We start from the raw sequence: 26,405 nt of genomic DNA on the forward strand, positions 1-26,405 counted from the left end.
AGTGAATTGGTATATTTGGTATTCCACAGTTCACTATGTGCCTTCCTGCTATTGCGGCGGTACTTTATTTTATTCTGTTGAATTGCATCGGTTAAATAGGACGGGTGAGGGGAAGTGACTCCAGCGACAACCTCTGAATACATCAGGCAGGCGGACAGAAAGGCAGGATTGGACTGAAGATGGTGCAGGACATAAAAGATAGTTTTGACAGCTGACTTGCGATCTTTTTGAAGAGGTTTCTATATGTAGTTCGAATTGGGAATTTTAAGTTTCTTCTCCGTGCTCCATGAGAAATAGAGCTGTGAAAAATGCTCACTTCTGATGCACGCATGTCCAGTCAGCCTTGGTTTGAATTCGTCTATTCTTGTGAAGCTGTCAGCGGTTAGCTAAGCTGCCTTAGGCTGCATTGGTCTTTGCTAGGTGTCAGTACCTAGCGATGTTATACGTGCCATTTATCTCTTACCAGTTTATGAAGCTTTATAGAAAGATTGTGTTCCTTCATTTGTGTTTGGTGTAGACTGCCAGAGAGTAGGACTACATAGACTGAAAAATGGCTACTTTTCTCATGCTTGTTTCCAACCAAAGAAGCCCAGTCAGACTATGGGGAGGACAGGTTCTCGAACAGCTGATTTTTATTTTTTTTTTTCCACGTGCGTAAGATGTAGGCTTTTCAGTGTCTTGGAAGAATCAACACACATCTAGAACCCACAAAAGCAAGTCCTCCTAGAAAGATGGGTGTAGTTTTCTCCAAATAATTAATAAGAAATTCAATGCCTGCTTTGGCAATCATTAAAGAGAGAACTCTTTCACCATCAGATGTATGACTTCAGCAGCTAAGTCCGCCTAACGCTTTTAGGAGGTTCTCCCTTTCATCACCTAGAGTGCAATAAAGGGATATAGTGTTCCAGATGAGTTGTAATCCTACAAGGGTTACAGAGAATGGTGGCAATAGTGTTACGCTGCATTTGAGATCTGTCTTCTATGGATCCACTATCCTGTTACTTCCTGTAAAAACATGGTAGTGGCATGAATGTTGGCTTCATGCGAGGCACAGAGTATTAGTATAGAAATTTGTTTGAGAATTTGATAAAATTTGTTTTAAAAGGAATATGGATTAACATTAGGATTCCTATGCAACTAGCAATGTACTCATAAACACTTTTTTGTTATGTAAAATGAGCATGCCGTTGCACTGCGCTTTATCAAGTAAGAAACGGATGAGAAATGGGAGTTTGCTGACGCTGGCTGATTTTAAATACCGGTTCTTGTTTCTGATCCAGTGCAATTTCTTTAAATGATCTGACTCCAACTGAACGATAGGGAAATAGATCAGGTATCTCTGAGGATTTAAGAAGGGTTTAGGTGACTCATGAATGATAAACCAGCTTGATTGGCTGGTACAAGGCAAATGAATGTGTAATTCACTGTACTCATAGTGTAGCATGATTCTCTTGAGCATGTGAATTGTCTGCTAGCTTTTTTTCTTTTAAATCATCTGAAGCAGACAGATCTTCCTCGTGAAATCAGTAATGCATTCGTGGTAGGACTTGGAAACACATCAACCTTTCTAATGGTGGGAAGTAGTTGAAGAAGGATTTGGCAGGGTCAAGGACAGCTCAACCACCACCCACTGCTGCTGGTGTTGGGAATATTGAGACACCGCAGTAAACAGCTGGTATTTCTGAGTCATTCCTTCTGCTGTTCCCACCTCATCCCTCTGTCTAGGGTGTGTGGGTGGCCAGGTATGTTTCTGGGCAGGAAAGTCATTAAAATTGGTATCACAAATGATAGTTCTGTTACGGGGGAGAGGGGACATGGTTGCATCCCTCTCATGTTCCTTTTAAAGCCTTTATGCACTTATCTTCCTGATGTATGGGACTGTCAGTAAAAAGGGTAGGGGAGTGACACGTAGATGGCCAGTTATTGTGCCTTGAAGCACAGCTTCATCCTGGACAGGTTGTATCCTTAGTCTCACCTGTCTGTTGGTATGGCAAGCACTAGGCGACAGACCCACATTAAGGTGCAGGAAAGGTCTTTCCCAGAAACTGAACTATGAGTGTCTTTGTATTTATGTGTTTACTTGCCTGTCTGCTCTCTGGGGGGTAGATGCTGGTTTTAGGTTAATGGAGGTCGATTGGATGCATTGAGAGCATAAAGGTTAAGCGTGATACATTAGGGGCATGATGAACTTTAGCAGATAATATAGCTTGTGCTTGAATCACTTCTACCTTCTGTTAAGAACGGGGTGCGATAATACAGTACCTAGGTGGTGTTTCTTGGAGCTTGATGAAGGTTGCAATGTAGCATAGAGTTCAGGGTGTGCTGCACTAACAGCTTGTGTGTATGTCCTTAACACCAACATTGGACACTTTGTTTCAGAAAAGGCATCTCCATGTAGAAGCTTAGGGCAAGGTTACTACTTTAACATGAAGTTGCAGTAACCTGGAATAGCGTTCTGTACATGTGTTCTTTTGTTAGATTGCGTCAGGTAGAGCAGAGAGTCATCCTGCTTATTTTAAAAACAAAATCTGACACATGTGAGGCCATGGTGGCTAGCTGAAAAAAGACACTGAAATACCCCGGTAAGTGGGGTAGTGCCATTCAGGCAAGTTGTGTATAACTTGAGATAAATAAGAATTGTTTCTTTACGACCTTTGAACATGTTTGCATGCCTGTCTTAATTATGTTTTTTCAGGTAGGACAACGAAGTCTCTAACTGGTCCAGAAGGAAAGGGTCTGGAAAGAAAATCACTCTGTCTTTGGCAAATATGTATCAAATAACAAGGGCAGTGGGGGAGCTTCTTCAGGTTTAAGATATTTATCTGAACCAGTCTTGATGAACTGAGTTACACCTGAATTTGGAGTTAAGGTTTCAGAGGAAGGAAATTCTTTTCACGTCTTAAGCTCCCAGTCACTGAAACCAGAAAAGTGGCTGCTTTTCATTTTTGTGTAAAGTGCTGTTGCTTTTGATATGCAAATGGTGCACTGTACCGTATAACCTCAGTCTTCTAGAGAGCAAAAGGAAGGGCAGAGAAAAATGTGTGTGGTGCAGGAATTCAAATGATAGGGAAGCAGGGTTCCTACTCTCTTTCACAATTCAGTCCTAAATTCCAATAAACCAAAAAGAGAACAAATCATTTTGGACTCCAAGGACAGGGATTGCCCTGTGTGATAAGGGACACTTGAGAATTTTAGCATGTAATGAATATACACGGTAACGGAGCTGGCTGAATGTTAAAGCAGCTGTAGTGAGCAGTAATAGAACTGAGTGGGTTGTAGCTGAGCGACAGCTCATCGTATAATCATCATGTTTTCCACTTCGAGCATCTCTGAAAAACAAGAAAGATGGTTTTTTTTTTTTTGGTCTTCCTCTAACAAGAGATTTTGAGTAATTATTTTTTTGCAAAACCTTCATTGACATCTGGGCTATAGACAGATATTTTGAGCAATGGAAGAGTTATTGACTGTGGTACAAAATACATTCTCCCTCCTCTCCACCTCATTAAATCATATGGAGAATTTCCCCTAGTCATTTTTCTTTTTCCTTAACCGTCTTCTGTACCGAGGTCAGATTTGCTCTGCTGGCATTTCATGATGCAGAAGCAACCACTCAGCAAAGAACAGACATTTGCCTGTTTCGATGGTTTTGATGCTCTCCATCCTTTCCTTGCCCACCACTCATCCTGGAAGCTGCCGGTGAGATGCGCAGACGGTGGTGAACCGAGCAGCTCTGAACTGCAATTAGCATGGCTCAGCCATGCCCTGCTGATGAGGCAGGCCATCGTCTGCCTGTCTTCTCTCGGTCCTCAGTTCTAAGCAGCTGATTGAGGAGAAGCAATGCTCCCACGGTTAGATAGAGCAGGAGTAGGTTCCCAGTTTTTACAGGAAGCTCTTGCTAACTGCCAAGTCAATCTTTTTTTTTTGCATCATTGGGAGAGCGGTGACTGGAAAATGGCTTTATTTGGTGAAGTAGGGTTTAAAGGAAAATAGATCTCATGAGATGAAGCTAAAATCAATAGGAGACCGTGCGTTATGCTGTGAGTCTTTAGGCATCAGTACATAGTGCATCCCCTAGGTTTGCACTCCATTTTCTCATCTAGTAGTGACCAGAAAGGTCCTATCGCACCTGCTCAGATACTTTGAGATATGGTAAAGTGGTAGTCTTCATTAGTGGGCTTTGGAGCTTGTCAGGTTTGGTATCTAGAGGTATGTTTTGTAGTTAATAAAGTATGATTCTTTTAAAAATGAAATTGCATTTATTATTGGTAAATTTGAAGCTCTCCCTATGAAGTTGATGGATTGTTTTAAAGAAGTCTTGAAGGGTAAAACTATACTTGTGTTTTTCCTGCAAAGTCAGCAAACTGGGTGGTTGGTATAGAGTGCGAGAGTAACTTGAACTGCTTGCATTTTATAGTCTTTTAGAAGAGGGTAGGTAGCTCTGTTTGCAATTCCAATGCACTCAATTTATTTGCTGAAGTTTGTACAGCTCTTCCTAATTTAGTCCACTGTTGAAGTGTCTGTATGCTTGTAAATTACTTTGCTGATAGCTTTCAGAGGAAGTTCATAATGTAGCTTTGTTCAGTTACCATTATGGGGTTTTTATGCGTGTATAAAACTTAGAAACAGCCTTTTCTCAGAAATTTATTGCTGCCAAGTTAATCAGAAATCATTAGAAATTAAGAAGATTTGTTTCAAATAAAAGTCATTCATCTTCTACCACCTAGGAATGAATGAAGGGCATACTTCTAGATTAATAAAAGGTGTAACTTTGCCTGCAATGGAGTGCAATAGAAAAGAGTTGTGATTAGAAACTTTGATTAGTGACTAAGATTAATGAAAAAAACTAATGATTAGGCACTAGTTCAAGATCTGTCTTCTTGTACCAAAGCCTGAGGCTCGTGGGAAATGATAATGTACAAGCAAGACGTGTTTCATATATATGTGTGAGTGCATACACACGTGTATATAGAAATATATTTTATGTATATTTTTTTAAACTGCAAGACATTCTAATATGAAAGTTTTCAAACCACAAAAAATGACAATCCACAGGTAAAAGACAGTTACTGGTAGCATTGTTTAAAAATGAGACGTATTGATTGGTCTTGCCCTGAGGCTCTGTTTGTTTAGTAACAGAGTTCACAGTATAAGGATGTTTATAGGTGAAGTCATGGAAAACTTTCTCTGAGCTCACTGAAGTTAGGATTGCTTCCTGTGTGTTCCAAAAGATCTCAGAAACACACTGCCATGTTGGTGACTTGGTGTTTGCTTTTGTGTGAACAGTCTAAAGATGTCAGTAAAACTAATCATGCAAGTAGATTTGTATGGGTTCTAACTCTTCTAAATTCAGGATGAAATAAATGAAAACATGATTTTAAAAGTAACCTTTTCATGCATTAAGCCAAATGATAATTATTTTGAAACCTACATTGATGCACTTGCTGACTTTGTATTAGTCACAAAGAAAACTGTACTTTAATATTTTATGTTAGTACTGATGGTGATATGAGAGAGAAAAAAACTTTAGGATTGCAATTTAATGTTTGTGATTTAGGGCACAGTACAATTCTTGAGAGTTTGTTAGAAAAGAGTGAATTAATGTGCTACTAAAAAGCCAGGACACGCCATACTAAATATTCTTTACAAGATTTGTATTTTAGTTTACAGATAATCTTTACGTGGTCATTTTATGTGATTTTTTGTTTCAATTTTCTGACTGTAAAAGGAGGGGGGGAAGCATTTTTCAGAAAGTAATTTGGAAGTCCTTTAACTGGTTTACATAGGGAAAAATAATTAAGATTTTAATTACATGTTTCAGGGGTTTTGTATGTGTGGGAATGTGACATCATTTTTATTCCCTTGAACTTATTCCTTTAATGAAGATAAGGCTACAGAACAAGATTTTATTGAGCTAATTGGTGAAACCAGACAGCTTTGTATTTAAAACATAAAAACATTTTCTTCACAAAGTTAAACAGAAGTGGTATGAGTTTACAGGGCTAGGCACTTTAAGTATAAAATGTAACCCTTTTTTCCAAGGTATTTTCCCAGTATTGGAGTTCATAATGTAATGCAACTGTATAGATAGTTATGTAGTCAAGATCTACTTTTGGAGTTTGATTTACAGCCATACCATTTTCAACTTGCAAAAAAACCCCTTAGAACTCATTTAATTGAAGACTTTGAGCTTTCAATGGCTAGGAAAAAAAGTTACTCTTTGATGTTTAAAAAAAAGAATATGTACAATAAAGTATAGATCTTCACAGTATTGGGGAGATAAAAGATCATAAAACTTGGTTTTGTTTCTCAGTCCTGTTTATAGAAACTTGATGAGAGTAGCTGGCTGCAATCCTGACAGCACAGAAGAGTCAGATTAATTTAATGATGTGCAGCTAGACAGTCACATCATTTAATCTTTCTTACTCCTGGTAAAGTGTTCCTTGGCTATTGAAGAAAAGGAAGCTGTTCCAATCCATTTCTGCTGCCCTGGTGTTCTGGGACAGGTAGGGTTGGTGCTATTTCCAGTATTTGTGCGATTACTAAGAGATGTTTGGAGATGTCTTTGAAACATGAGCTGTATACAATGTGCAGCCAAAGCCTGCAGACCCAAGCTCCCACGCAGCGTATTTTTGTACTCCAAAAGGTGAGGACTTGTTTTCCAGCCATCGCCATAGCAGAAGGTCCCTCTTTGCCAACCGGGGTTTTTTATTGGGTGGCCCGAGACCACTTGGACAAGTGTCGGAGCACCTGAAAAGGAGCAAAGCAGCACCAAGTGGCCCAAACCAGGGCCGCAAGGAGGGAAGAGGAACCCCCCTTTTAAAGCTGCTAGGTTTTAGCCTCGTCTTTGATTCAGTACAGACCAGTTTTGCTGGGAAAGCAGTATAAAGCAGATATGTGGAGATTGGGTATAACATCCGTTGTTTGTTCAATTCAGTTTTTAGCTATTCTGTTTCAGAAGATGAATGTAGATAATTGATAAACTTGAGAGTTTAGATTTGGTGGCTTTCTAGCATGGGCCTGGAAAAGTCTTTCTGCTTTATGTGATAAAGCAGTATGTGTTGTATATAAGGTCCTATAATTAAAAAGAAAATTTCCCATTGTAAAAAGGAGAGTTTTTAGCTTTTGACCAGTCAAACGGTTACTGTGTTTTCCATGATTTCGTGCGGTTACTACAGATGCTAAAAGTCAGCAGCAATAAACACAACTGAGAAGTTTATCGTGTCTTGAATGAGAGCTTTGGACAAAAAGACTGCTGCCTCAGTGACACATGCTGCTGAGAGCTAAAGAGAACGTACAGAAAGCTTCCCAAGATCTTGGTGACACTCTTTCTGTTAGTGTTCAAATACGGTAGCTTTTGCAAAAACTCCTTTAGTACCTAATTGTGGCAAAAACTGAGGTCTGCCATAAACCTCAAGTGTGGGCACTCCCGTACATCTGTGCTATCCCATTACAGCCTTTCCTGCTGGAAATGACAAAAATGAAATTGTTCACAAATATCCTTGTTTGCATTTTGCAGTTGGAAATCTTCAGTGTGTATGTTTCTTTGGGCTAATGAAAAAACCACACATAACTATCATCTGCATCACTGGAAGTATCAGTAGTTTATTTTCGGAGGTAGAATTATAAACCTGATCTTAAACAGTAATATGATCAATATATTGATAATATGTACTGCAGAATCAAATGTGAGAACTTACAGTACTTATTAGAGTGTAATTATATCAAGGCATTACTACACCAAAACCTTCATGAATCATTAGTGAGACATTGTCACATTTTGGTTATGCCATAAACAAGACACAGATTGAATTTTGAAAGTATTAATTACCTTTATAGGAACTTACTGGAAATGTTTGATGTTCTTTCCGTAAAAACTTTCTTGTGATTGTTTCAGTTTGAATCTACTGTCATTTGTTTTTCTTCCATTATGTATGAATCGTTTTGATAGACTCATCAAACAACTGAATACGGAATTGAATACTGAGGTCAAATTAATTGCTTGTATTGGCAATTCACAATTTAATTTGAATCTTTAGTTCACAATCATGGACAACTATGGTTTTGCTATGGCCTCTGCATTGAAAGACAAGTTTTGTGTCTCCTTGTCCGTTGCTTGTGCTGTTAGATGAATTTCACCCGATTAAGACAAAACCAATATCCTTCCTCTCATCCTCCTAACCTCTGTTTTATTATTCAGTGAATGCATGCAAGTGTCCAGGGACAGTGTTAGCAGGAGGCAAAGTAACTAGGAGAGACTGTTCTCTGCAGTCTCTTACGTATTCCTTTTTTCACTTCATATTTCTGCTAGCTGGAGAGAGCTTTGGACTGGCTATTTTTGAACTTCTACAATTAAAACAGCTGTTTTTTAATGGTGCTTCAGAGAAACAAATCGGCACTTTGATGGACAGTGATACTCTGAGTAGTTCTTCCATGTGTGCTCTGTCTGGAGGCATTAATTGAGTTTCATGGGTGTTGAGCGGTTCAGGCTCTCTGTGTCCACCAGCAGCACCCCTGACCCAGCACTTGTTCCCAGGGTTCTGTGAGTGTGACCGTCATGTACGCTCTAAGTGAAACCTTGCTGGTGGGAAGAAGTTGAATGAACTCATAAATCTTGAGCACCATTTTTCGGCTACCAGAATTTTAGCATCATCGTGTGTACTTGTGCGATCAGCACATGACAATATAAACACTACAGTGAAACTCAAGTGAAGTTTGGGTAATGTTTCAATCGAGAAGTCTAAAATACTTTTGTTTACTGTTGCTGAGGTCTGTATCTGGACAATCTCTTAAAAACCCTGTCTTAATTCGACATTTTGGGGTGTTCCTTATAATGCTGGGAATCAAAGGTGTGATATCTTTAGTCAAAAATATAAGTACGGTTCTGTCTGTCAGGAAGCATTTGTAAAAATGTGCATGTAAGTTCCCAACTGTGTGGAGTTGCATGTTCATTTTCCGCACCTTAAATATATTATTTTTGTGACCACCAGCACTTCCAAATACTCTGTCTATGAATACAGAGGATATTTAGTTTTTCTGGTCAGGTTACCATAGCTGTTTCCCATTTCAGTAGAATTTCACAGAAAAGTAAACTTAGACAATGTTCTAGGTGGCTGATACAAGTTAACCAGGTGAAAATTCAACTGAACCTGAAAGGCAGGCAGCATCTTGTCACTTTAAAAATGATGAGTGAAGATGTGTTATATTGAAATAAATTTGTGCAACAACATATATTAAGAAAAACAGAGCTGGAGAGTAGAAGAGGAAAACAGAAAAGAGTTCTAGTCTGTCTTTTTATAAAAACAAATATATTTAACAAATATGTGGATTTGCTTACATAAATATACAAGTAAACATATATGAATTTGTTAAGAAAAAGCAAATTCTATATAGAGAAGAAAGTGTAATATGTTGTAATTAGGAGGAATAAGAAGTTCAGAGAACTGGGAGAAAGCAGGCTAAGAATGATAGCCATAAAAACTTTACAAGATACAATGTTTTAAGACCTTGATTAATGGTACTTAGACTAATAGAGAAGCAGACTTTAGTCAGGGTGAGAATGGTATTTGGGCAGAGTATCACTAAACGGGCTTTAAAAGAAGTGCATGTGCTGATCATTTTTGCTCTTTTAACAGGTGAAACGGATAAAAAGCTAGATGAACTATGGCATGCTGACATATCTAGTCAGCAAGCACAACATTGTATAGCTCTTTAAACCACTAGGATCTATGCTTCATGGTTAATTTAATTTATATTGAGGATTCTTTCAGAGCAATCTGCAATGCTTTGTTGTTGGGTTTGTTTGGTTTTGTTTTTTTTAAAATCATATGATTTTTGTTGAACAAAATCAGTAAATCTCAATCTGCAGATGAGCATTTCATAAGCAGAAAGGGACTAAATATACTGGATCAGCTGGCATAATTTACTCGGTTCTGTCATTGACATGGAACGTACAGTCAAACTGGTGGAAAACCAGCCCTCCAAACTGGATTTGAGGTATATTGCCTCAGTTTCTCCGAACCAAGCAGTAAGGGAGCTGCATTCCTAAGAATCTGTCACAAGGTACCTCTGCAATGGCAAAGCAATCCCAGTCATAAGGCATACCATTTGGGTTTATCGAGTTACCTTTTAGAATCTAGGTTAATGTGTGCCGGTGGTCAAACAAGGTTTCCCTCCAGAAAGCTTCCTTTCTGTTTCTTTGTTTGATAATGAATGTTTCTTTTGTTCAATCTGAATTGGATTGGGCTTTGGCTGAACCTCTTGATGGAAAAGTTATTGTGACCTCAACAGTGAGATACTGAAGTGCTTGCAACAGTCTTGGGAATGGTCAAAGCTGGAAGAAAGGAAGAAATTATTTATCCATAATAGTCCTGCAGATTCAGATTCCAAGGTCAGGGTATGTAGTGGGAATGACAAATAGGTGCACTTTACAGTGTCACTTTTGGAGTAAAACATGTTCTGGTCTTTTCTCCATTCTCACAGGCACATGATACTGCAGAGCTTCAAAAAATCAGAAGTAAAATCAGCTGGACAGTTGCCTCCTGCCTTCCTAAATAGGTAAACATATTAGAAACAAGACCAGGGTCCTTACCTACCTCAGTCCTGTAAGTAGCTATAAACATCCCCTCCACCCCAAAAATTAGCATCTGTCACTTAGTTGTTTTGAAATGCTGAGCATAAGGCCCTTGCAAAGAAAACAAAAATTTAATTTGTTTTCTGGTTGACAAGAATTAAGTGTAGCCAACCAAAGAAACCAACTAAAATTATTAAGAAGCTAACGGCGTGCCTATTGCCTGTGGCAACACAGAGCTGATGGATGATGCAGTGTTACTCATTAAATGAATCTTTATCTGTGCTTCGTAAAGCTCGGATGCTAACTAAGTTCTTAAAACCATCCATATCATTGCCATGTTAAACTGCTGCAGCAGTTGATCGGTCACTGCAGAAGCTCTGTTTTGGGCTTAGTTCTTTGCTTTTATATTTCTCAACAGTTCATTTTGTAATAACATGGTGCAACCCATTGTGAGACTTAAATGGAAGATCCCCATAGTAATAGCCTCGGTAAGGCCAGCGAAGTGAACAATACATTTGCTAAATAAGTGGTGTTTGGCTGATTATCAGCTTCTGTAAATTGCCATTTACTTGCTGACTTTTGTCCTTTTTCTAGGGAGAAAGTGGGTTTACTGGTGTGGATGCCTGCCTCGTTTGCTGCACCAAAATGAGATAGGGCATGCAGGAGAGAAGGGAGGTTTTTGCAAGTAGAACCTACCATGGTGAGTTGGATTTTGCCCCTGCTTCTGCTGTAGAATTTCTCAGTGGTGCCAAATACATTGCTTAAACCAAACTTTTCACACAAGTGTTTCTCCTTCTCTGGAAGTATGTTACGTGTAACGCTTGCTTGGCAGCAGTGTTGGATTGAGTTCTTCCCTACTGCTTTTTCCTCCACTGCCACAGGGTCCACAGAACTGCTTGAGGGGACCTTGAATAAATTAAAGCAGCAAACTAAATGGAGCTGAAAATAATTACTTTCTACCATATACATGAGAAAAGTATGAGAAACTGTGGCCTGTGTTCTTGATTTGACACCACAGGGTCCGTCTTGAACATTATGCTGAAAAATAAGTACATGGGAAATAGATTTTTAATTTTGAGTTGCTAAATACCCTCTAAAATTGTAATAAAGTGCAGGGACTCAAAATTAATAATGCTTTTTAAACTAATCTGTCTTCCTTGGCTCCATTTTTAAAATAGTATAGTAATTGCACACCTTACAGGCACATTCTTAACTAAGCTCGTTAATGTTTTGAGAGACACGTATGTACTGAACAGATGAGCACAGAAGGAATGAAAGAAGTTCAAAAGGTTATAGTAAGTGAAATTCCTGGGGCCACATTTGCATGGTTGTGTTCAACTGAACACCTGAAAAAACTGCTGATTAAGCCCTGTTGATTCTGCAAAATGTTTAAAAGCAGGGATCTTTAATGAAAATACCAGACTGAGGGTATAATTAAAGACTGTATTATAATGCTTACACATAAGAGAACTGAATGAAAATTCTGCATTCTTGCATTAACTGAATTTGACCTACAGGGAGTTACGGCCAGGATATTATTCAAGCGCCTTTGGCTGTGCATGCCATTGAGGAACCATGGCTTCGAGGCTGTGTAGTGTTCACATTTTAAATCTGTCTACTTTTTTTGCTAGAATGAGCAATGTGTTATAATATCCTCATATAGAGATAGAAGACTTCTGTGCATATTTGTGACTTTGGAAGCACTAACTTTTTTTTGGTGATCTGTTGTTATATTTGACACGCATTAAGTGTTCTATAATATTTTCATAAAGAGCAGCAATAATGCTATTGTGAGATTCCCCCGCGCTGATGTTGGTGGCTGGGTCTTGGGTTTTTTCACTGCTGTGAAAACTAATGATTTTCTGATCATAAAATGAAAGTTCAATACTTAAAGATGTCAGGGTAACAAAATACCTAGTAGAGATCAATTCTCCATTACTGCAAATGTGTTCCCTGTGATGGTGAAGGAATCCTCACTCTTCTAACAGAACTAGAACTTCTAACAGTCTATAACTCTGGAGCATGGAAAGTGTATCTGCCTTGGTGTCTTCATTTAATGGATTTAATTTGTTTCTAATTTTGAAGCTTAATCTTGGGTTTGAAATTAGCTGTAAACAATTCTGTCAACAGCGATGGGGACTAATGAAGCCCATAGTTTGCTGTAGTTGCATCGCCTTTGTCCCCACTCCTCATGACAATAATCCTGTCTCCCTCATGGCTTCCCTTCTTCGTTGCCTTCGCTTCTTCGGGTTTTCCGAGACTCCCACTTCTATGTTATCCCAGTTCTCACATATATCTTCTCAGCGCCTTGTAAGGATGCACCAGGTCAAGCTTCTGGGCAGAGGCTTCCCATAGGTTGTGCGCAGAGATAAACCTGAGCACTTGTGCATCTACAAATATGACAGTTTTGAGTTAATTCACAACTAATTTAAACAAAAGCAAATTCAAGATCTTCTTTTATTATTGATGTAAATTCTAGAAATGATTCCTGGAACTGTAAGGGAAATTCTTCTTAACCTTTATCAGTGTGAAATTTGATAACTTTATCATGACCAGCTTCCATGAAACACATCGACTTTCCCTGCAGTAGCCTATAGCACCTTGTGAGATCATTTGGTACTGATGACCTCCTAATTGTATTGGATCCATTGCAAAACCAAACCTATCCAGTATTTATGAGCTCTATCAACTTCACAAAAGGTGTTCATATAAATAGTGATTTCACTATATTTTAACTGTATGTTCCTTGAGCTGGACCAATGAGGAAAGCCTTACTTAATATTAAGTGGACTCAAGCATGCTTCCTGCTCTAGCGCAAGCACCTGAATCAGATGAAAATTATGAAATATATGAGGTGGTTTAGAACCAGTTAGAATTGGGCCTGGAGTGTAAGAAGGAGAAACAATTTTTAAAGATATCTAAATGTTTTAATTCATAAAGTGGTTAGTTGTGATGAGAATCTAGGAAGCTGCTGCGAATGTTACTGGAATGTGATGCTGTTCTGAAAACAAGGAAACACATTGTTGAGCAGAAAAGAGGGAGTGCCAACTTCACGAAAAAGCCTGCAGTTCAATTTCTGTTAATCTACAGCATGGCAGGAGACAAGTGTTATGAAGTCACTTAAAGGAATAATGCTTGTTCCCCTGGTATCTCTGATGACCAGCTTGTCATAGGGCTGGTCTGCAGAGTGTCCTTCAAGAGTTGCATGGATTTGTGATGGTCTGACCGTGATCAAGGTGTGGCTGGGTGTTAATGTCCTTCAGAATGGCTTTAATAAGTGCTGTACAGATTACATATACACCACAAATACTTTGTGGTGTTAGATACAGATTGTTAAAAGAAAGTGCAAGTATGAGGAGAGGAGGTTTTTAGCTCAGTGTAAGGAATAACATTTAGAAGATCAGACAACTTTCTTATTAGGACTCAGCTTTAAAGTAGGTGTAGATTCTTTTAGGTGTCTTGATTCACACTGTACCTTATTAAGTGTTTTTAATAACTATTTATTCTACATTGGCCAGTATTGAAACTTCAGCCCTATAGATGTCAGGGAACTCAGCAGTGTTTCTCATGGTTAAATTCATAGCATCTGTTCTTTGGGTTGTTTTACAGAAGAGCATGTTCATTACTGCGTAATAGAGAGATATGAACCTAGCCGCTTTCGGTAATGTGAGAAAATAAATCTGTCTATCAGATTATTTCTATGTTGTTTTGTTTTTTTTTTTTATTGTTCAGGATTACGTGAGCATGTATCATGATATAAGTTAAACATGAGGAATGGATGAATGGGGGAGGCAGAGCTCAAAAGTATCAAGACAGCACTTCTAGCAAAACTTAGGAAACATAATGGCAGGTTCATGGTATTTCAAGTAGAAAGGAATCTGAAAAAAAAATGTGAAACTCAAACAGAAGAAACCTCTAAGCTAACTAACTCTAATTTAATCTTCTCTTGTCCAAAATACTTATTTTTAATACTTCTGATATTTCCCAGTCTGTTCTAAATATGAGAAGTTTGTGTAGTAAAGATGGTGAATAGTTATCATTGATCGTAGGGTTTGGGGCAGACTATTGGGTGGCAAATTGTACCGTCTTCTTGCACGTGCTGGTTTTACCTACCTTTGAAATGGTGTATTTTTCTACTAAACTTTTCTGTTTAAATTGGAGGCTGTGCTTTTAAAGCCTGAGCTGTAACCTGCAACTGGCATTACAGTCTTCAGTGGCGGGATTGTCAGTAGCAGAGTTCTGAGCTTAAAAGAGATTTTGAAAATAAGATGATTGGAAAAATGTCATTAACTTGCGGGTAGTGTGAAGCTTGGAAAACAAGAAAAAAAAAAAGGAAAACATGGATTTTATTTGGCTTAAAAAAACTAATCCGTCTCTCAATTTCAGACATCAAAAAATAAAGCCTGCACAGTTCTTAGCTAATGTATTTATTAAGTTATACTACTGCAATTTCAAGGGATACTCTTACAGAACTCAGTAAACCATGAGTAAAGTTATTAAATACAACTTTGTATTTCTTCTTGATTTGCTTACATCTTGGTAATCTTAACTGTCATCAAACTTCAGGGAGGAATAGCATGACTTTGAATCAACATTTTAATTGGATTAAGTATTTTTGAACAAAGGATGGGAATTCCTCAGTATTTCATTCTTTTGAAATATTTATAGTGTCTCAATTATGAAATTAGTTCTGGGGTAAAGGAAGAATGTTTAAGTAATCAAATAAATTATACTACTGCACGTGTGCTTCTCTTTCGTAGAACAGAGTGCTGGAAAGACATGTTTTGGTTTTGTCTCTTTATAAGGCCTTTTGTAACTCATTTGAAATGAGAGAAGCATTGATTTCTTCAACTTCATTGCGTAACAATGATAAATACATTTGTATTTAACAAAAGGTTGGAGAGGGCTCTGTTTTGATGGCAGAAGAGCAATGGCACAAAAGAACATTGTCTTAAAATATGGAGTTCTGAAGTGAGAGCGAGCTAGGTGCAAGCAAGAAAATGTGCATGTTACAAAAAGGAGTGCTTGTGAGCTAACCTCTTTATCCAAGAACAACAGCCAGTGCAAATGCTTGAAGTGATCTCAGGTGTGCAATGTCTCTCAAGGAGATGAAAAAGGTATCCTTGACCAGTACTGCTTTCCTTTTTCTGTCCAAAGTATAACAGCTGAACAGATTGGTTGTGTATTCAGCTGTCTGTGTTGTGCTCTCCTGTCCTTTGGCACAGACTGTTTTGTTCTTCTGGTACGCTGTTCTATGAAGTCAGTAGACTGTCATTCAGAAAGAGCTGGATTTCTGCATCTGACAGTTGTGGAGTTTGTTAACATACTGCATTGATCTGGGGACCTGAAATAATTTTTGTCAGTTCTTCTGTTTTCTTCCCTTATTGAGTTGTAATTATCCAAATATTATCTGATACAGTTTCAAGAGATAATAATTTTCTTCAGTACTTTCAGGGGATGGAGTAAGAAGATAAATATAGACCTGGGTAATAGGTCTATTACAAAAGAGTGTTCTTTTTGTCCACAAAAACCTCTTAGTAACAAGATTTTCATACAGTCTAGAAAAAGGGAGATGACAAAAATGTTTCCTTACAAGCAAAAGTTCATACCAAGTAGATGTAAACAGGCTGGAGTATGTGTGGATGAAGTCAAGCGCTTAAGTGGATTAAGAATGATATTAGGAAAACCTTTGGGGTTCTTGCTGAGAATTTTAGAAGTATTCAGTTCAATTACGGAGAAGAAGGGGTATCCAAGTGTTGCATATAGAATGTTTCCTCTGGAACCATCATCACTTCAAAAGCCTTTGTGAGTCAGGACACTGCACTCAGCATCTGCAAGTCCCTGTCTTTCTGCTCGGGTGTCAAACTAATTTTATTTGTCCTTGCCAAATCACCAACGCTGAACAGATTGCATTGCTCTGTTCTGCTGGGGCAAAGTAAAACCACGTTAATGGCTTCTTTAATCTTTTAAAAGTGATTATTTTATTTGGGGCAGTGACTGCAGTCAATTCTAGTCTCTTGCTAGTGATGGTGGTCAAATAGAGATAAGCAGTGCCTGCGTAAGACAAGTTAGACTCTAATCTTTCCACATTTTGTGCCTAATTTAACTGAAAAAAAAATTTTCCTAACTCTGTTCTCAGGAGTTGTTAGCATTGGGTGGCTCGTGCGATTTACCTTCTCCAACCTTGATTTCGGGTAATACCAGCTAGCACTCTATATGCTATTAGCTGTTATGTGTCTTATCTAAATCATATCTATATCTGATGTGTCTCATCTATGCATCTGAAGTATCTAATTCTACAGTATACTTTTGTTACATTTTGCATTTCAAGGACCAGAAGGATAGGAAATTAGAGCAGACCAGGGAACCCACAGATCTGAAGAAAGAGGAGGAAAAGAAACAATGTATTATTCCACCTTACATTGCCAATCTAAAAATCTTCTCATGGCAAAATTCACTTCTAGCATTTAATCATTTGGGTCTTGGATATTCCTTTTACAACTTTACAGAACTTATATTTCTGTGTGTCCCCTGATGCATGACTTGCAAAAAACCACTCTGGCTTAGATCACTAAAGATTAAAGTCACAGATACTGTTGTGTTGCTGTCTTGAAGCTGTAGCTTGTGCTGTGTAAGCCCTTCAGTTCCTGGAAGAGTTACGGATGTCATCTGTCTGGACTTCTGTAAGGCGTTTGACACAGTCCCCCACAACATCCTTCTCTCTAAATTGGAGAGATACAGATTTGATGAGTAGACTGCTTGTTTGGAGGATGAGGAATTGGTTGGATGGTTGCATCCAGAAGCTAGTGGCCAATGGCTCAATGTCCAGATGGAGATCAGTGACAAGTGCCGTCCCTCAGTGGTCTGTATTGGAACCAGTGCTGTTCAATATCTTCATCAATGACGTAGTGGGATCAAGTGCACCCTCAGCAAGTTTGCGGGCAACACCAAGCTGAGTGGTGCGCTTGATGCGCCTGAGGGATGGGATGCCATCCAGAAGGACCTGGACAGGCTCAAGAAGTGGGCCCGTGTGAACCTCATGAGGTTCAACAAGGCCAAGTGCAAGGTTCTGCACCTAGGTCAGGGCACCCCTAGCATCCATACAGGCTGGGAGACGAAGAGATGGAGAGCTGCCCTGCCGAGAAGGACTTGCGGGTACTGGTGAATGAAAAGCTGGACATGAGCCAGCAATGTGTGCTGGCAGCCCGGAAAGCCAGCCACATCCTGCCTGGGCTGCATCAAAAGCAGCATGGCCAGCAGGTCAAGAGAGAGGATTCTGTTCCTCTACTCTGCTCTCATGAGATCCCCCTGCAGTGCTGCATCCAGCTCTGGAGCCCTCAACATCAGAAGGACATGGACCTGTTGGAGCGAGTCCAGAGGAGGCCATGAAGATGATCAAGGGCTGGAGCACCTCTGCTGTGAGGACAGGCTGAGAGAGTTGGGGTTGTTCAGCCTGGAGAAGAGGAGGCTCCAGGGAGACCTCATTGTGGCCTTCCAGTACCTAAAGGGGGCCTACAGGAAAGATGTGGACAAACTTTTTAGTAGGGTCTGTTGTGATGGGATAAGGGGTAATGGCTTTAAACTAGAAGAGGGAAGATTTAGAGTAGATATAAGGAAGACATTTTTTACGCTGAGGGTGGTGAGACACTGGCCCAGGTTGCTCAGAGAGGTGTTAGATGCCCCATCTCTGGAAACATTCAAGGTCGGGTTGGATGGGTCTTTGAGCAACCTGATCTAGTAGAAGATGTCGCTGCTCATGGCAGGGGGGTTGGACCAGATGGCCTTTAACAGTCCCTTCCAACACAAACCATTGTATGACTTACTAAGATCGATGTCTACTTTGGCAAGGGGTTTTTCTGGGTTGTAAATAAGCCCAAGTGTCTCTCACCCTCCCCCCTTCCCAGTGCCTACCTGCTCTGTGCTTGTCCTCTGCAAAGCATTCTGATAGCTTCTAGTTTCTTTTACGTATCTGCATCAGACATCTGCTGTCTCCTGCAGGGCTGGTGATGGCATCACCCCAAGCTTCACGAACTACTGCTAGCAAGTTTTCAGGAAACTGCCTTCTTTGTGATGTGAGCAATCTCACAGAACTTTCGAGTAATGAGGAGGTAGTTATCAATAGAAAACAAATATCACTTTTAATTTTCTGATGAAGTTAATATAACTTGTAGTCAGAGTGATATGACAGAAATGTTACTCTGTTTTATTTGTCATCTTGGTATTGCTGTGGCAGTATTTTTACAGAAGTATGATGGCGTATTATAGAGCAGTGGCATTTGGTTTTGCAAAGAACTGGGACACGTTACCTGTCACTACAGGCAGCTTTCTCTCAAATTCATCATTTGGCAGTTACTGTTAATTTTAGGCTAATCTAACGCTATGTACCATTTGATTGTAGTCCATTTGAATTTCAATATTGAATTTGTCTTAGGAATCCTCATTAAGATACAATTAATAAAGACTAACTGCTGTATTAGGATACTTGGGCTGCTCTGCTTAACGTGGGTGGAAATAGGAGTGTGTTTTAGTTACAGGCAATGCTCAGTCATTTTGAGATTTAATTGCTAGGTGGATTGGTTATTTTAATAACTGTCTATTATGAGACAACTTTGTTACACAATAACAACAATCTTGTAGGAGGTGCTTATTGTCAGTGAGTGCAAACATGTAGCTTTGCTTTTTCAAATGTAGAAATCATAAACATTCTAGTTCATTCTCTTTACCTCTGGTATATGCCTTTACAGGTTTCATTACTTACTTTAACAATGTGAACTAGACTAATTTTTTATTTAGTCCTCATGAAATCAAAATACTTTTACTAATTACTAGGAGTAAAATACTGTTAAGCCCTATTCCATAGTAAGAAATAAGGTTCATCCTCTTTTGTACAAGCTGTATAAATAATGTTTTTCACCACTGAAAGAAGCCACGTCTGTGAGGCAGTAACTTCATGCACATTTTCGGGCCAGTGTATCCAAACAAAAATTCGTGTCTTGGTCAATTCTGTCCAAGGTAGGTTCTCATGGAATTCCAGGAAATTCTTGTTTGTCTTGAAGATTCCTTTTTCACAGTTAATCTGTGTTTTAGCAAGGTGGGTAGTTCTAGATCTGGATGAAAAGAATTAAATGTATGCTTGAAAAAAATCATGTGGTCTCACTAGACAGTCCAATCATCAGGATGTATTTTTAAGAAAAAAATACTGACTGGTTCAGTTTAGAGCAAGAGCCTGTCATTCTAGAGAACTCCATCTCAATCTAAGAAGGCCTTAATGTATTATAGCATGAAAATAATTAATATAGAGCAGTAGAAGGATACAGTTTAAACATTTAATGCAGTATAAAGCCTTTTATAGTACTTAAACACTACTTTTATAGTTATTTAGCATGAAGTCCGTGAGAATTTATATTCCATTGTTTTCACTGTTTATAATACAATGCACTTATTGGCATAGTGTCTACAGACTAAGCTAGTAGACAGTGGCTACATGATGAAAATATCATCTTGTCTCGAAGCATTAGCATTTTAAATACGGTGATTAGAAACTCCCAAGTTTCTAATGTTTTAAACCTTTAAAATCAGGGCAGTTCAAAATAAATATGGTATCTGTTCTAGATGCTGCATGGGCTCTGTAATAAATTTTTAGCATTGCAGAATCAAACTGTAGCCCAACCTAGGTTCATTCATATTGCCTCTCTTGTGAAGACAAAAAGACTTTCAGTAAAATTAGACAAAAACTATCCCTACCTGGTCTCTCAGTTTTATTAATGTGTCTAAGGGCAGAGAGCATATGGATGGAGAAGTTGGTACTGTTTGTATAGCTAAACAAAGGATCCAGTCAATTTGTTGATAGAGAAGGCAGAAGTAGCTCCTTTCCAAGTAAATCATCTTCTCTCACATTTCTTCTTGAACTACCTCCATATATTTCAATCATGAAAAGCTGACACTGGTTTCACATGGATGGTAAAAAGTTTTTGAAAACTTCATCCAGGGAGTTGAAATCCTTTTGTGTAACCAAAGTAAGCTTCAGTGTAAATTAGACCAGTAAGATTCTAAAAAATCTCTTTGTGGACGCCTAGAGGATCTTTAACACTCTTATAAGCTGAAATGCCATTTGGCAAATAGTAGGTTTCAAGATTGAAAAGGGTCAAGCACACACTGTGGTTAAGTTCCAGACATTTATTTCCTGGTCACGTTTTGCTAAATTTGGAACTGAGTCAACATCCTTTGCAGAATGTGTACTGCATGTAATTATGTTCCATATATTGTTTCACTGGAGGCTATGAGATGAGATGTGGCTGTTTCATTTCTGTTCTTAAGTTATTTATTGCTGCTGTATCATAGAAATGAATTGTGCACTGGTGGTGTAATTAACAAATGTCTTATTTGTCTTATTAGACAGGCGGGGATTAAAGGGATGTCTTATTAAAATATCTTGGTTGAAAAGTTGCCCAAGCAATTGGATAAATTTTTCTAATGAAGTACTTTATTTTGTGAGGGAATTATCTGTCTTAATTTCTGCATAAAGGGAAAGATTTGCACTCTTCTCAGTGGTTGTTGTTGACAGAGATTTTAATACATAGAAAGGAATCGTTTCAATAAATAATTTTCATTGATTCTGAAAGCATCTGCTGAATTGCTCGATACTATGATGAAGTGAGACAATTTTTTAAATACACTTCTGATTCTTGTGATGATGAAAGCATCACCAATGGGAGATGCCACCCAAGAGGAAGCCGGTTGGCTCTTCTCTGTATCTCTTACTGGGTGAAGCCATGCTAGTCCCTACCCCTGGTTATCAAGAACAGCTTTTGTTGTAGGAAATGGCAGGACCTTAACAATACTAAGGGATGCTTGTGTGTTCTTGAATGCCATCTGACTTACCTACGTTACTCCTTGTGAAACAGGGGTACTCTGTAAGTTGCTGAGGTTGTTATTTTTACTGTTCTCATGAGCGGTTCCAAAGTCAATGGCTGTCCTGTTACTTTATCTGTTGTATAAAATCTTTTGCAGTATAGGAAGGACAAGTACTGGGGGAATTCCCAGTGTGCCTCTAAAAGTGACAGAAAAATGTCTTATTCATTGGAAAGAAGTAAGAAAAGGGCATAACACATTCTGGTATTTATGCAGATGACTTTTATTTGAAAGCTGGAGCTAAACAGAGCTGTATGCAAAATAGCTTTCTTCTTCCTAAAAGTTCAGCTTCCAAAAGCCCAGCAATTAAAAAAAGGGATTATAAGTGATTAAATTAACTATGTTATATTGAAAACTGAGATGCGCTGTGCCTCTTGGTTTCCAGGCTGTGTTCTTGGACCAGTGAGACAAAATCTCCAATTTCTCTTGCAGTTACTGATAAATGGGTATAACAGTCAGTTTCTTCAAAGAAAGCAAAGTCATAAAATTACTTCTGCTGCATAGGAGAAAAAAAAAATCTCCATGTCCTGCAGTATAAGGAAACACTAATATATGTATATTTAGTAATTAATTGTTGGTACAGGTGTTTAAATACTCCACTACCATTTCTTGTAATGGCTGAATTAATCCAACACGTTGAGAAATTGATTGCAATTTTTAAGCAATATAATAACAGAGCATTATATGATGTGACTTTAACCATCTTCCTGGAATTAAGAACCTAGACTCCCAAAGTAGTTAATGGAGACTCCAAAGCACAGCTAGAACACCTTAGTAGAGCCTGTTTACATTTATTAAGTGTACAGGGAGAACTTCAGATCTCCATTTGTGGATTGACTTGTTTGGCTGCAGACTAGGGGTTCTGAAATCCTTGCACTGTGTTTTTCCCATCTCTTGATGAGAAGAAAGGCTGATTAAATGGGTAAACCTGATATCAAGTGTAATGGAAAGGGGAATGCATTTTTAGCCTGCTTTTCCAACAGGCTCTCTGATGAGCCCATCCATCCATGTATCGTTCTTCCCAGTTCCCCTGAAGCCATTGTACAATTTGAAAAATAGTTAGAATTGTCAAAGTTAATAAAATTGTTACAAAATTTGTGAAAGTCTGTGGCTGGTGGAGAAGAAAGACTGAAACTAAACTGCACTGTTTTCTACGCTGTTGGACAGCAGTTGTCTGGGCAGTCTGGTGCATACATGGTTCTGGACTAACTCTGGGATGTGCTGGTGGCTGTTTAGGGTATTAAAGGACAGAAATTCAAAGAAAATGAGGCTTCCTTCTTTCTGCTGCTCACAGAACAATTTCCTGTAAAACTGATAGGATTTTCCAAATAATTATTCTGATTTATTGATTCTGTGAATTCAGAGGTGTTACCTGTGCCTCCAAGCGTGCTGGTATTTGTGTGCTGCTGTTGACTAAAGGTAGACGGATGGCTCCAGACAAAACTGAAGAGATTGGCACCTGCAGCATCGAGAGCTACCTTCTCTTTCTGAAAAATGTTGGAGCTATTTGTAGATCCTGAAGGTCACAAGACTGTATGTTGCTTATCACACTTATGCTTGTTAGTGCAGCTTCTGGTGTGCTCTCATAATGAACTTTATTCTTAGCTTTCACAATCAAAATACTGTTTTTCTTTTTTTTTGTTTTTTTTTAAGGCCTAGTATCTTTGTGCAAGAATGCTGGATACTCTTTCTTCACTGAAGCAGTGCAGTAAATTGCAAATGATGTATAAAACTTAAGTATCTCTCTTCAATTTTCACTATTTTTTTCAGAGTAAATAGTATATGTTATGCTGTTTGATGTTATAGTCATCTTAGTCATGTCCAGGAGAAAGTTGCCAAGCCTAGAAGTGCTGTAAAAACCAAACCCCAGATTTCATCTTTATGCCTCTACATACAGTCAGCAAGGTAGCTGAAAAAGATTTCAGTATTTTGTTCAGACTGAAATACAGATGCGGGGGCGAGGGGTGGGAATGGCTGCAGTTCCTCCCTGGTCTTCTTCACTGCCATTAGCACTCTCCAGAGCAATATGTACTCTGCGCTTTTCCTGCATTCAACCAAGGTGAGTCTGTTGACCTACCTGCAATCCTTTCATTACGAACATTACTTTGTTACTTTTTTCCATGTCAGGAAGGCAAAGTGATATAATTCTAGCAGTTCAGGTCCTTTCCTCAGCCAGTTTTCTCAAGTAAGAAACTTAATGTACTTCAGTGGTGCTAGTCCTTAACTTTTTGTCTCCCTATGGAAAAAAAGGCCCTTGCAGAAGTCTTGGCTTCCACAGATGCGTGTCTTCATCTCAGTAGTGCTTAATGGATAGATTAGTTCGTGGAAAGAACAGAGAACAATGTGAGGAAATCTGTCACTGAGTGAGTTCTTGTCGTGGTTTGGAGAAGGACTGATAGGACTGGAAGACGTCCAAGATCAGCTTTCAGTGGTCACGCCAGCTGGGGTGGTGTTCTATAAAGTGTCTGATTTTCAAGAGGTAAAGTATTATAGGAAAGTTTACTGCTTATCTGTAAGTAGCAATGGTAATTATAATATAAATTCTCTGAATGTCTTTCTGTTTCAGGGCATGGTACTCAGGGCTTTTAATTCTGTCATTTGAATTACAGAGAAAATACAGAGCCAAGTTTTTCAACCTTCTGCTGGAGGTTGTTTACGTAATTTTGGGCCTTTTGGCTATGGCTTTACCTAAGGAGACTGACAGTCTAATTTAATCAATCAGATGTGGATTTGTATATGTGGGCTAGATATTCAGTCACATAATCTGTGTAAATAAATCCCAGGTCAGATTCAGGACTGTTTGAAGTTGCTCGAGAAGTTCTTTGCAGCTAAATCTTTTTTGGATTAAATCTGTTTGTGAAAGTGGTGTTTTTTCTTCCTTTTAGTTAAAGCCTCTAGTCTTTGGAGATCACGGTCATAGGAAATGTTGATGTTATACGTAAGAAACTAGTAGCTGTTGTGTAGTTTGAGTTGCATACGTTAAGTTGCGCATAATCAGATCCACTTCTATTATAATTAATACACAAATACTGGTGGCACGAGCTTAGTTCAGATCCAAGTTTAAATATTTGACTAGTTGAAAGTAGTGACCTTCTTTCCCTGACACCACCACTTTTACTTTGATGTTAGTGCATGAAAAAAACCCAAATTATTATAAACTAGATAAAGTTCAGCTTGTACCCTTTTACGTTTTAAAAGTATTACGAGCTCCCCATAGATGGTTTGCTTCTTAATGTTTACTGGCTGCAGCTCCAAGAAATTAGCTCATTCTGTCTGTCATGAAAAGGAGAATACTGCTGGTTAATTGACTGGTTCAGCAAACTGAAAGGCAAGAGGTTTTTCCAAAACATTTGTAAATAAGAGAAAAGCTGACTCAAATGAGCAAGTATGGCTTGTATTCGCTGTCTGGCAAACTGACTGATTTAGTGGAAAGTGACTGACATAGGCAATAAAACCATAATTTTTCAAATAGGTTTCTGCAAAACTAAACAGGGAAGTGAGAGTAACCCTCTTTCTCTGCTGCTTGCACTGTGGTTGGTCACTCTTTAAGCCACCATTTTGATCAGCTCATTTTGCTGCTTTTTCGCAGTTGATGGAAGAAACACGGTTTTGAGCAAAATCTTTTGTTTGCTTGTTTTTTTCCCCTTTTATGCAGTCTATATTCTTGCCTGTTTGAGCATCTGTCTTACCAAACACTACTGATCTGTTGTTGTGGGACCAACTCCCTGCTTCAAATAATAGATTTTTTCTCTCCTTCACTCCCCCAGCTCTTTGTATTTCATATAACGCCTAACTGAAATTATAGATCATCATTGAAATCATTCCTGCTCCACTTCCATATCTTTTTATTTTGAACCAGCAGTAACGGGACTATTTCTTCTTCACTTTTCTGGCTAATAAGCGGACCTGCTAGCCAGGAAGAACAATTTTCTGCCATGCTGCTTTGAAAAATTTCTAATAAATTGACAGTGCGCATTGTCCAAAGTGATGACACGTATTATCTAAAAATAATCTGCAATGACTCCCAATCAGCTTTGCTATCCATTTAGCTTCAGATCAGCAGCAAAGCAGAGGAGTTTGATCAATGTGTCTTTAAAATAAAGACAAAAAAAATTAATTGTGTGAAAGAATGTCACTTTGGATAGCTTCAAGGAATTTTTGTTTTATGGACCTTTCCAGGGTGTTTCTGTTATAAAAAGCAGAGAAAAAATACAGGTATTTCTGAAATCCATGTGTTTGAGATGTTTAAAAAATATATATAAATAATTCCTTCTGCAGTAGGTTGAACTGAAAGATATTTCTGTGCTGAAGCTTGCAGTAAGCTCTGCAAAACATGTTCTACTTCCTTAGAGTGATGTTGTCATCATGTTTGTCGACTATGGCTCAAGGAGAATACATATTCTTTTGTATTTTCCCCTCTTTTTTCTGTGTAGTAGTCTGCGATGAGCAGTTTGTTTCAGAAGAGATTGTTCTTCATTTAGTTTACAGGCACTGCTTTCATAGCTGAATTTGGTACATAAGTTAAAAAAACAGGCACTGTTATTATTATTTTCTTTAGTTGTTGCCTGTAGACATTAATATTCAGTGTGGAGAAGGGTTTTATTCCCCCACCCCCAGGCTTATTTTGCAATCAATAGCAATTTCCATTTTTTTCTGGCTTTCTAAATTCCTGTTTCGCACACTGAAATTTAACTCCAACTGTGTCCTGCTTTTCATAGAACGTGATAATAGATGATGACGACAGTGGCAATTAAAACTAATGGTCTACTTCTTAGGGATGTTGAATATCCATTAATCCTGGTGAAGTTGGTCAGAACTGTTCAAAAGCACCCAAAAATCAGGCTGCATTATTTTAACATGCAACTTTGAGTATCTGTTGGTTGCTAATGCTTTTTATGCTTGTACAATTGTTCTGCATGTTCCC

General features: G+C 38.5%; 1 protein-coding gene across 3 annotated transcripts in view; it reads left to right on the plus strand.

Annotated features, from left to right (window-relative positions):
- The window catches only part of OTUD7A (OTU deubiquitinase 7A), a 145,846-nt gene that overhangs the window by 38,249 nt on the left and 81,192 nt on the right, over positions 1 to 26,405 (plus strand). For all 3 annotated transcript variants that reach the window (XM_082489109.1, XM_082489111.1, XM_082489110.1), the window contains exons 2-3: positions 10,480 to 10,554; positions 11,165 to 11,270. The gene's annotated coding sequence lies outside the window, so the exon portion shown is untranslated. The remainder of the gene's footprint in view (positions 1 to 10,479; positions 10,555 to 11,164; positions 11,271 to 26,405) is intronic.

Source organism: Vanellus vanellus, assembly GCF_965231255.1.
Source record: "Vanellus vanellus genome assembly, chromosome: 11".
NCBI lineage: Eukaryota > Metazoa > Chordata > Aves > Charadriiformes > Charadriidae > Vanellus > Vanellus vanellus.